Source organism: Bos taurus, chromosome 7 (genome assembly GCF_002263795.3).
Source record: "Bos taurus isolate L1 Dominette 01449 registration number 42190680 breed Hereford chromosome 7, ARS-UCD2.0, whole genome shotgun sequence".
Lineage (NCBI taxonomy): Eukaryota > Metazoa > Chordata > Mammalia > Artiodactyla > Bovidae > Bos > Bos taurus.
This window is the reverse complement of record NC_037334.1, coordinates 88,213,633-88,225,417: the sequence shown is the minus strand read 5'-3', so window position 1 is coordinate 88,225,417 and position 11,785 is coordinate 88,213,633. Positions and strand designations below refer to the sequence as shown.

Sequence of the window (11,785 nt, the reverse complement as noted above, 5' to 3'; positions counted from 1 at the left end):
GACCTCTGCTAAGAGCTTCCACTCAGGTGTCTAGTACGTGTGTGCACACTCAACCTCTGCCACTCATGAGCTCCTGCGCCTTTCTCAAAGTCAGTCAGTGACTCTGCACTTGCACTTTCAAATCGGAAGGAAGGGAGGAAGAGAAGAAGAAAAAAAACTATCTGACATGGTTGTTGTGAGACTTCATGAGAGTAAAATAGCTAAAGCATTTAGCTCAATTCTTATTGCTTTAAAATTATTAAATAAATAGTAACTATTTTAGCTCAGAAGCTACTTTCCAGATATATATTTTTTTAATCCACAGAAATAAAAATTAAGTTCAAAAAAATCCATCAACAGAAGTGTAAGGGCAGGTAAATCCTGACATGCATGGTTTTGTAGTTCTTTTAAATTCACCCCCCCAAAAAAAATCATGATTTGATGTGGGGCAGCGAGGGGATAAGTGCTATATGGGGTGGAGGGAATCACTTTTGTAAGAGTAAGTAACTTGAAAGTTCACCTAAAGCAGATGGGGAAACTGAGGCCAGGAGGAGACGATCTGTCGCCCTCGCTCACAGAGGCGCTCTTCAGGCCCTCCCTAACCGCCCGTCCTTTCTCCGCACACAGAGGCGCTTGTCCGGGGAGAGCCCGGAGTCCTCCAGCGCCCCTCCCAAGCTCCAGAATCAGGTCGACCTGGAGGCTCATTCCAAAGCTCGGTCTTCCCTGGGCAGTCCTGAAGTGTTTCTGAACCGCACTGCGGAGTTTCTCTCAGGGAGCTCTAACGGAGCATCTCCAGGGATGGGCTGACCAGAGCGGGGAGAGGAAACGAAACAGGACGAGACTGGAGGGTCAGTGAGGTGGCAGCCTCAAGGTTGGGAGTTAAAGGGGTACAGGAAGTTTCCGAAGGTGCCATCCCTCCAGCCTCAAGTTCGAGACAGGCACTCGGGAGCCTCCCTCATTCAAAAGTTCCAAGAAACTTGGATTCAAGTTTCTGAGGTTTGAGTTCCAAGATTTTCCCAACCTGCCGGAGGCTCTACAAAATAGACTCATGTGGTCGTCGTCGCTGAGGGTAGAGACGTTGAGGGTGAAACAGGTAATGAAAAAGACGCTTCCAAACCTCGCGTCCCACACCTCAGTCTCCCATCCCTTCCTCGTCCCTACTCTCCACCCAGAAGCTGCTGCTGCAAAGTCGCTTCAGTCGTGTCCGACTCCGTACGACCCCATAGACGGCAGCCCACCAGGCTCCCCCGTCCCTGGGATTCTCCAGGCAAGAACATTGGAGTGGATTGTCATTTCCTTCTCCAGTGCATGAAAGTGAAAAGTGAAAGTGAAGTTGCTCGGTCGTGTCCGACTCTTAGCGACCCCATGGACTGCAGCCTACCAGGCTGTTCCGTCCATGGGATTTTCCAGGCAAGAGTACTGGAGACGCTACATTTCGCAATTTCAGAGAAAGAAAAATAGGAAACGGACCAGAGAGAGAGAAAAAAAAAGACCGCTAGTCTTTTCGGATTCTTTTTGATCTACAGAATAGCTTAAATAGTCCAAACGTATTTTTTTAAACAACTGCACACGTAAAATTTAGAACTCTAGCCAAGAAAGAAGCGTTCGTAGCCGGGCTCCAGGAGAAAGCTCCCAATACCATCCGAGCGCAGAGCGCCCGCGGGGTTGCCGGCTCCGGGCCCGGGGCCCACCTGCTACTTGGCCTCGGAGCTCGCCAGGCCTCGGATGCTCGGAGCCTGCGACACCCTCTCTACCTTTATCCCAGACTCCAGATTTGCATTGCCCTCCTCCCCCCACCCCATCCCCTAAAAATTTCCTACGTGAAACTGATGGGTCGCTCGGATTCCCAGCCGGGCGGCGGCAGGGCGCGCGGTTGCTGGAGAGGGGCGGGTCGTCCTACGTTGAAACCCCTCCATCCCCACCAGCGACCCTGGGAGGACCAGCAGTGGTTTGGTGGCCACTCGCTGGCCAAGTTCTCAGAGGTTCTAGGGGCCGATGATCCAAGTCCATTCTTTCCAAAATCTTAGGGCGGGGAAAGATCCACGACCGGAATCGTTCTGAGAGGAGGGCGACCCTTTTGACAGCAGCTACCAAGCCGCTAGGATCTTGCAAACTGGGATATCAGCCCTGCCGCTCCTACCCGGGTGGCGAAGGGGTCAGGGCGACGCCGAGCCCCCGAAGCTCGCTGTTTGGCCTCTCCAAGACAAGCCTGAGTGAGGCTGTTTCTCATCCGCGCCCACTTAGAAGTTGGCTGAGGAAGGCTCCTGTGAGCGCTCCCCGCAAAGGTGAATCTGGCATTCTGGGACCTGAGGCGGGGTCCCTAGGGGCCTGGTGGGCGCAGATGGCGCCCTTGGGTACAGTGAGGAGAGCGCTCCCTTGGCTTCTAATGGCAGGGGCGAAAGGGCTGCTACGCGGCCAAAGGTAAGTCCCCAAATTGACAAGGGCCCAAGTCGGGCTGGACTCCGTTTTGTTCAGCTAGGCATAGCTCCCCGACTTTGGCCTCAGGTGTGCGAACGCCGGGCCCGCCCGCAGCAGCGCCTGCTCTGTGCGCCCCACGTGGTGCTGAGAGTGACTCGCGCCGCTTCCGGGGTGCACACAGGTTAAGCGCCTGGGGGCAGGAACGCGAGTCTGTCCTTGATTGGGGCTCTCCGAGTTTTTATTTCTCTTTGATTCCCCAGCTGCTGGGTTTTTCTTACCCCGGAGTTACAGAGAACTCCTGCGGCGAGGTGGCGTGGAGGTCGAGGCCAACGCCCACGGCCAGAAGCGCCTTTGCTATGAGGGTCACGTCTGGGCGTTTAAAAGTTGGAGCCTGGTTGTGTTTCCCGGTTACTTGACTGAAGAGATCATTTCTTAAACTACGACAGTTCGCTTTTCTGTATTAAAATCTATTATTTTATTGCTGCATTTTTGTTTTAAGATAGGTTTTATGTTGGCGACTTAAAATGCTTCTTATTTCACTTAACAGTTCTCGAGCCTTCCTCTCGGGTCCGCAATGAAATCTTCGGCCCTCACGGGTTCCCTTTCACTACGCATTTCTTCCCCTGTTGGGGCTCAGCACCCCTCCCCCGCCGCATCCCCCAGCACTGCGATTTGGCAGCCTTGCGCAGAGGGGAGCTACTGCTGCACCCTGGGTCTGACATCCGACTCTGGACGGTCCCACTCACTGGGACAAATTCACGGGGGACCCTCAACACCTCTGGCCGAGAAAGGAGGGGGTGGTAACTCCCGCCCCTGGAGGAGCTGAGCTAGCCCCCTCCCTGTGGTCCGAGGCCCCTCGGAGAGCCGGCCCCAACACTGCGGGGAGAGGCCTTGCTCTTCCCGCGGCCTCGGGACCCGGTGACTTACTTCCAGGACCTTTCCGAAGGCTCAAAGGGGAGAAGGGGAAAGTTCGGAGAAATCATTCTACCCTCCTCCACCCGCCCAGCCCCCAGTGCTGCTCTTCCTTCGCCCATTGTCCAAGAGTGACAATCTCTCTGGCCCCGCCGTCCCTCCCTAGGACTGCTGTCCCCGGACGGGGGGCCGAGACGCGCTTGCTGCGGTCCGTGCGGGTGCCCCCGGACCACTGCGCTCCAGGCGCAAAGCCTCAATCCCGGGCAGTGTGAAACCGGCCCCAAGCGGATTGTGATCAGGGTTTGGGAAGAGGCAATGCCTCGGGTGCCCCATCTCTGTCTCCCAGTCCTTAACGACAGATTGGGGTACCCGATGGAAAGCCTGGCACAAAGGGAGGGAGGACCCCGCGAACTGCCGGAGGCTACCCGCCGGGGAGGGGGTCATCTCCAAGTCCCTGCTCCGAGCAGCTCGCAATTCTGGCTTCGGCCCTTGGGGGAAGAGTGCCTCGGGGAGGGGTGTCGGGGGCGTGGGGTGGGGAGAGAGCAACGAGACTAAAAATATCCTCAAAAGCCTTCAGGGCAGGACCCGGCAGGAAGGGCCAGGGCAGCATGGTGGTCCGCGAGGTGAACTCAGACACTGCCAGACGGCGGGACCCTGAGCTCCGTATTTTCTTGGGACCTCTCCAGCTTCTCTGTCCTGCTGCGGTGTGCGCGGAAAGGGGAAAGAGAAAATTCAGAATTCTACTTATTCAGAAAAAGGGACATTGGGTCTGAATAACTGTGGCCTATGGTTTGCTTTTGACGCACGCAGTGCGCGGACGATCTTTTCCAAAACAACTTCTGCATTTGTTTCGTGACTGATAAAATAAATGAAGGGGGTGGGAAGGTAAGAGGTCGTTTTATCCTCCTGGTCGTTTTCTTTATTTTTATTATGTGAAAAGGCTCTGGTGTGTTAACTGTTATTCGTTTTTTTGTGTGTGGTGGTGTCTTACTTGCCTGAAGGGTGTGAACTCAGAGGCCTATGGGCTGTTCAACAAATCATTTGTTCTCTTGCTTTCCTCTTGTTGAAACAACTAAGCGTCTTCTTTATTTTTATTCTTAAACGCAGGAATAGGTCATAGGAGGACTGATGAACTTTGTTTACAGAAGCACATTCGACTCCTTTCCCTGCCTGGCTGAAGACCCTCGAATCTTTGAAACCCTTGCTTTCCTCTAGGTTAAGGAACCAAAGTTCTCAAACCTCTTCTGTAGGCTCTCCCTCCCCCGCCGAAAAGGATGGCAAATAAATCTGTGTGTGTGTGTGTGTGTGTGTGTGTGTGTGTGTGTGTGTACGTGCGCGCGCGCGTCTTAAACCGCACTGGGTTTCGATTTCAGATACATCAGAAGAGCTAAGACCCTCGCTCGCTCAACATCACTAGCGGAGGGCCTTTTCTCCCTTAATTTGGGGACTAATGTCCCTCCTAGTCTCTGGGTTCCGAGGAGGGACCCGGCATCCGCGCGGGCTGAAGTTTTCTCTGCCACCCAGTCCCGCAAGCGGACTCTCCCGAGCTGCATATCCCGCCGTGTCCACTAGAGGTCACTGGCCCCTCGCGGCTCGCCGCGCGGCCCGCCGCCTCCTGCTCCTGGAGCTCAAATTAGCCGCGCGTTAATTAACACCCGAGTCCATCAAGGCGCGTTCCTCCGTACAGTACTCCGGCAGGGCTTATATAGGCAATCCAAACCCAGCCCAAGCAAACCTCCCCAAACCCAACACTTGCAGCATGTCCAAAATGGGAGACAGGCGCCTGAGTAACCCGGGCCAAGGTATAGTGCCGTCACGCTTTAACTTTTGTTCGGTGGGGCTTTGCTAAAATTTGCTATGAGGATAACGTTCTCCGCGAGCGCAGGTTCGGCGGGGCCGGCTCTGCGCGCCAGCTTTTGCAGGCTGGGCCGCGCGCCTTCTGGCGCCTCCAGCACACAGAGCCTCCGGGCGGATTTCTCCAACTCGGTAACCACCGGAGAGAGGGGCCCAGGTCTACACCATCTTAGGTGCACACGAATGTAAAGTAATATTTTTTAGGGTGTAGAGTACCCCCACAAATGTCCAGATGTCTTGGAAATTGGTAGAGGAAAGAAACAGAAACGGGAGTGGGGATGGGGGCGGGGGGGTGCGTTGAGAAAGACCCAAGGAAATCGATCTTGGTGATTTTAACTCGAGAGGAAGGGGGAGCCGGCAGACGTCCAGGGAAAGTCCCTGCTTCTTGCTGAGTGAGCGTGGTTTTGTTTTTGTTTTTGTTTTTTTGTTGTTCAAAAAAGACCCACATGGAGCTTGGGGTCTAGCTTTACCCCCAACCCAACCAAATCCCCCAAAGCATTTTTTCACTATGGGCTGGGGAGACTGAGTCACGTCTCCAGGGCCTCAACTAAATCCCTAAGAACTGCATGAAAGAAAGCCCGGATTTATTCCAATAGTACTGTCCAAGTTCTTGATATTTGTAAACCGCCACACAAATTCCTTTGACACGGTGTCCTAGCGGGTGGAAGGGCCCACCAGGGGAGCTTGTCATTCTTTTGTAGAAAACTCTCGGAAACATTAACACGGGTTCTGACGGACGAGTTTTCACGTTTTGTGGTCTTTCGCCTTAGCCGGGAAGCAGCAGGTTTGAGGAGGAGGACTGTGGATATCCAGGCAGTTTGAGGACTGATCTTTCCTCACGGAGGCATTGGTGCAGACCCCAAAGATCTGGACATGCCAGTCTCTGGGAAAGCAGGATTCAATGCTTTAACCACCGTTTGCTCAAACTGCTCATTTGTAGACAAGAGATACCTGACGCGTCCTCACTGCGGGATAGGGTTTCTCTAGGGTTGGTTTAAGGATGGCCGATTAATGAAACCCCTGTCCGCCTTAAGGGAAAAGTGCATCCTTTCAGGCCCCGCCGTGAGGACCCCCCAAGATGGGCAACAATAGTACCCAGGAGCGGGGCGCGGGCCGCCCGTGAGGGCCCCGCAGCAGGTGAGTAGCTCGCCTCTAATGAGGCCAGAGGAGGCGCCCCAGGGAACCCACCCCAGCCTGGAGCAGTAAGGGGCATAAGATGTCCCCTGAGGACACTGGATCCTCAAAACCGCAGCTTTGATCCCCCCTCTCCGCGTCCGGGATGTACTAGGGAGCCACCCTTGGAGCCTCCCTTCCAGGATCCAGCCCCTACCTATCCCCCAGACTGAGGCGCCGCCCCTCCAGCCCGAAATTCGTTCCTTTTCCCCTTGGTCTCCTGTCCCGGCGCAGCCGAGCCCACGTTCCAGGCCCGAGACGCCGCCGGTACCGGGTTCAGCGCCAGCATCCGCACAGGTGTCCCGCTGAGCTGGCGTTATGTAATGGATCGGGCAGCCGGGATTCCAACCGAACGCAATTAACAAGGGTGGGGTTTTCTCTTCCCTTTTTCTGTTTACGTCTGGTATCAGGTGTCCTTGATCTGCGGCAGCAGGTGTTTTTTTCAGGAAAAGACCGAAAGGAATGGCCTTCCGGGTCCAGGCGCTGCGGGAGAGGGGCCCGGGGCAGGCCTGGGTGGAGGGGGGCGCTGGGACGAGACTCCAGCACCCTCTTCCCCAGCCGCTCACCTGACATCGCCCGCCGCAGCCTCAGGGGGGGGCCTGTAGTCCAGGCGCAAGAGGCGTGGAGCTGGTTGCTCCCGCTGTCTCTCTGGCTAAAGTCCCTCTGGGAGAAACTGTGGGGTTCTACCCTCTTCGACTTTTATTAGCCTGCCAATCCTGCGAGTGTGGCTGAGTGTGTATTAGGATGCAGAAGCAGAGGAGTCTAGGTAAAATACCTTCTCAGGCGACACGGAGCTCCGCCTTCATCTGGGTAGCTTTGCCTGAGATCGACTGCGGGCACAGGTCTCTAAAAGTCATCCGAAAAGAGCCAGTTCGCGACCTTTCCTAAGATGCAAGACCATGGGACGCTTTCTCAGACTTAAAATAAACAAACAAACAAACATATTATCAATTCTGGTAAGCTGTGGAGGGAATTTAATACAGTCAGCCTCCACTTTATTAGACAGAAATGAAAGAAAATTTACGAATGGTAAATTTGAGCTCCCTCCCCAATTCTTCAGTTTACTTGTGGATAGCATAATAGTTGCCTTTATGGAAGTCAATCCTAAGAGCTGGTTTGAACCCTTAGAGACCTAAGGAAGGGTTTGAGACATAAAAAGCCAAATGCTCAGTTTGGGGGAGTAGGCTTAGTTTTAGATGATAAAATAGGGAGTAATGTTTAAGTGACCAACTCTAAGGCTAAATTTGAATCTGTGCGTTTAGTCCTGACAGGACTAATTCATATCATTAAAGGTGGTGTGTGTGTGTGTGTGTATGTGTGTGTGTGGGTGTGTGTGTGTGTTAGTCTCTCAGTCGTGTCTGACCCTTTGCAACCCCATAGACTGTAGCCAGGCTCCTCCGTCCATGGAATTCTCCAGGCAAGAGTACTGGAAGTTAGCCACTCCCTTATCCAGGAGATCTTCCTGACTCAAGGATCAAACCTGGGTTTCCCGCATTGCAGGCATATTCTTTTCCCATCTGAGTCACCAGGGAAGCCCTGGTGATATGAAGGTTAAAAGCAAAGCCTTGGAAAATTATGACAATAACTGTGAAGACAGTGGCCAGAGGCTGGGTGTCCAAGTGGTTATCTACAGATTTGGGCATGTATCCCAACTCTTTTAATTTTGAGTTCAGCCAGAAACTCACATTCATAAAGACCTTAGTTGCAACTACAGAAATGAAAACAGGTCTTTTTTTGGAGTAGCTCCCATTTATTAGCTAAAGCTACCAGGTAAATCTGACAGCCCCTTGACACTGGTATTTACATGACCTCCAAAGTGCCCCTGTGTCTCTGTGTTGTAAATTGGAGCACAACCCCAGCAATGACTACCTATAAATGAGATTTTAGATAATCTTTGTAAAAGATAAGCAGAGAGAAGAGTAATACCTGTAGGGGGATTTTTAAAAACAGAGTTTAAACTAGCTCCATTTGAACATTATGTTCAAAACCATTTAGTAGTGAATTCTTGCTTTCCGTGATGCTGTGAAAGCCATTGATTGTTATCACAGGAGCTCTCAGCAAAAAGAATCAGGATGCAGCACCCCCACTCCCCCCCTTTTTAAAGCACAAGAGTTTCTTCATGAATCCCATTTGCTGGATATCATCTGCCAGCTGAAGATCCTGTCGTGATCTGGGTAGGGACCAGCCCTGACATGCAGCCGTCCCTGTCTGCTTCTGGGCGGAACTTGGAGATAAAACTATGTTCTCAAGCCAAGAATACAAAAATGATTTTGCCTAGAATCAGGTTGTATTTTCAAGTTACCTTTCCTATCTAATCGTGCGGTGCTTAAAAGACTGATAAACTCAGTGAAGTCACCTCACTACCAAACCAGTTTCAGATTTGGGGTTTTTCTTGAGTCCTCAAAAAGGATCCCAAATCTTCAATAGGGGCAGGCCAGACATTGCTGGGACTACTGGGTGTCTAATTCAAACCTTCACGGGCATTTTACTAGCAAGAAAGAGGAAATCTCTGAGGTGGTACATGATGAAAAAGAAAAGGAGTGTAATTTATGAAGTTCGCTGTTTGAAATATAAAAAGGTTTTGCAAACTGATAAACTCTATTTAAACCCTAAGTTTCTTTTTTCCTCTTTTACTTAGATAAGCAATTACTTTCTTTCACATGAATTGTTCTGCACCTCAAAGCTGTACACCTTGTCGAGGCCCACCCCCTTTCCAGAGAACTCAATCTTGAGGTCTCATTAGAAGCAAACTCTGGCTAATAATTTCAGAGAAAGAGGCAAAATGGTATTTAATAAGCAGAGCAGTTTAATTATTAAGCAATTGTTTAATAATAATAATAATAAGAGTTCTAGCTCCACCATGCCATTGTACTATAGCCTGGACCTTTGCTTTTACACAAATACTCATTTCTAAACGGGTAGCGGTCCACGGAGATTGCGCTCATTCTCGGAAACCCAGCCCCAAACTGCGCGGGTGCGCAAGGGCCGAGATACCGTTGTGCGCCGAGTGCGCGCTCCTGGCCAGCGACCCGCGGGTGCAGGCTGGGAACGAGGCTCCATGTTACCTACTTCCCCTCCTATCGGCGCTCTCTGAAAGAATTTTTAAAACTGCATTTCGGATTGGTAAAATATGCTGCTTGTTTAATAGGCTGCACACCGGCTCGTTTTGATGATGGGAAATATTTTTGTTTGCCTACAACTAACAATTTTTAAAGAACAGCTTCGTTTGTTTCATTTTCCTGCACAAGTATGGTGGGCATAGCATTTTATAATCCTTATTCTGGAAGAAGATGTGGCAGGTCAATGGTCTCTAAAACATGCCAAATGTTCCAATAAGTTAATGTTCAGCAATTTTTTATAAAGGCCACAGGATGAGTCTATATAACTCTACAGCAATAATCATCCCCTAACCAAATATACAATGCATTGTTCACCAAACCATCCCAGTGGTTTCGCTGGACTGGGAGAAGGAGGATGGTTACCGTGACATCATTGCTATTATTTAAATTAAACAGCGAGGGGAGACTATAATTGTTAATAAAAGCCATCTCCACGCCCCTCATGGTTTCCCCTCCCCCTCTAGCATTTTATGACGTGTCATCCACGATAAATGTAAGCAGAATTATGTCGATCCGAGTAGCCTACTCTGTAACTCTAATGTTGCATCTACAGGTTAGCAAGGAAATGTGGAGGAAAATTGCCATATTAAGGAGTAGTTGTTTGAGAAAACATACGTATTTATGAGTTTAGGGTGTTGGTGTTCAGTTTTTCTCTTTATAAATGTGTATATATGTATGTGTGTATATGTGTGTACAGAGTTCTGCAAACGCTTGTGCGCACCCTCTGTAGTATACCTACCCATGTTTGCACATTGAAAGCGGCCGAGTAATCGTTCCGTGGGGCTGGCTTAATGCAGTTAACAGAGAACTAATGTGTCGTCTATGTCGAAAAGCATGCTCCTATTTTTTTAATCCTGTCACGTAATGAACTGGTTTTGTACCAGTCTAAAGCTTCCACCTTTATCCATCATGGATGCTCTTGTCAACACACACACACACACACACACACACACAAAACATTTCAACCACTTGGTTCCTGACCATTGCTAAAATGACCCCCTTCTTTCTCTGCAACTATTCTTTATTTTTTTAAAGCCTATTTTCGTATTTAATAGTACTGATTATAAACAATCCTAGTTGTATAGAAACTCAGTTGAAATGATCCAGTGAGCTCCTGCCTTGGTCCTTGACGCAGACTGTCATCTCAAGTACTGGATGTGACCGGACTAGGTCGCCGGGCTCTAAGCTGCAGGAGACCGAAGCTACTTTTTCGTGCCCGGATGTCACCTTCTTTCTAGCCTGGAGCTTGCGCGCTGCGCACACACACGCGCGCGCGCGCACACACACACACACACACACACACACCTCCTTCATAACTGGCTCAGGAGGTACCCCAAATGTGAACAGAGCCGCGGGGCTGACTTAACCCGGCCCAGGGGCTCTGGTTAAGGTGGGCGCCGGAGGCTAAGGACGCACGGGGGGCTCCGCGAGCTTTTAGTTCTGGTCTGAGACGCGGGCGAGGGTGGCCAGGAGCCCAGGAAGGAAATCTAAGTTGCGTGGAGCGTTGGAGCCCTTAGACAGCCACCCCGGTCCGGGCGGAGGACCGCTGGAGCGTGCAGCGGCCTCCGGCGCTCGCTCGGGCGGGGTGGAAGCCTGAGAAGGGGGTCCCGCGGCGCTTTTGTACTGCCCCGCCTAAAGCCGGCCGCGATCTGACGTACCGGCTCCCCCAGGACGCTGGGGGCGTCGCACTGCAGCTGGGTGGGGAGCAATTTATTCCTCGCCGTCCCATCCCAGCCCATCTTCGGTTACTCCACCCAACCCGTCCCCTCCCTCCTCCCCCTCTACCTACGCCTTCACTACCTCCGATTCCCCACCCCCTCTCCATCCTCCATCCATCCCCCTTCGACTTCAGTCTCCCCCTCTCTCCCCTCCCTCCCGCCTCCCTTCCCTCTCCCCTCCCTCTCCTCTCTGAATAAGCAAGCTTTTGCCTCTAAAAGTCACAAGTAATCCTTGTGTGTGACAGAGGAGAGAGAGGAGAGAGGGAGAGGCGAGCTTTCGGAGAGGAGCAGCAGGCAGGAGGAGGATCTGGCATAGCGGCTGGGAGAGGAAACTTGACGCTTCGGGGCCAGCATTTGCCAGGGCCTTACTCGAGGTGAGTACTCGGGGGACGGCGGAGTTCGATTCCTGGCGGGGTCCAGCCTCCGCCCATTGCCCAGGCCCGGGAGATGGGCTCCGTGACCTGGGGCTACTTGAAGGGGGATACAAATGGGGGTGGGGGCGAGCAGGCGAGCAGGGTGAGGTGTGGCGGGCAGGGATCCGAGCAGAGGGCCGGGGTCAAAAGGGTGCTGTGCGCCTGGGAAGGCTGGACTCCCAGCTCCAGCCCCGAGGCC

General features: G+C 52.1%; 1 long non-coding RNA gene across 3 annotated transcripts in view; it reads left to right on the top strand.

Moving 5' to 3' along the window:
• The first annotated feature begins 11,395 nt into the window (after positions 1-11,395).
• Positions 11,396-11,785, top strand: part of LOC100616526 (uncharacterized) — a 242,730-nt gene continuing 242,340 nt past the window's right edge. The window contains exon 1 of one of the 3 annotated variants that reach the window (NR_038196.1): positions 11,396-11,547. This is a non-coding gene — a long non-coding RNA (uncharacterized lncRNA). 3 annotated transcript variants of the gene reach the window in all.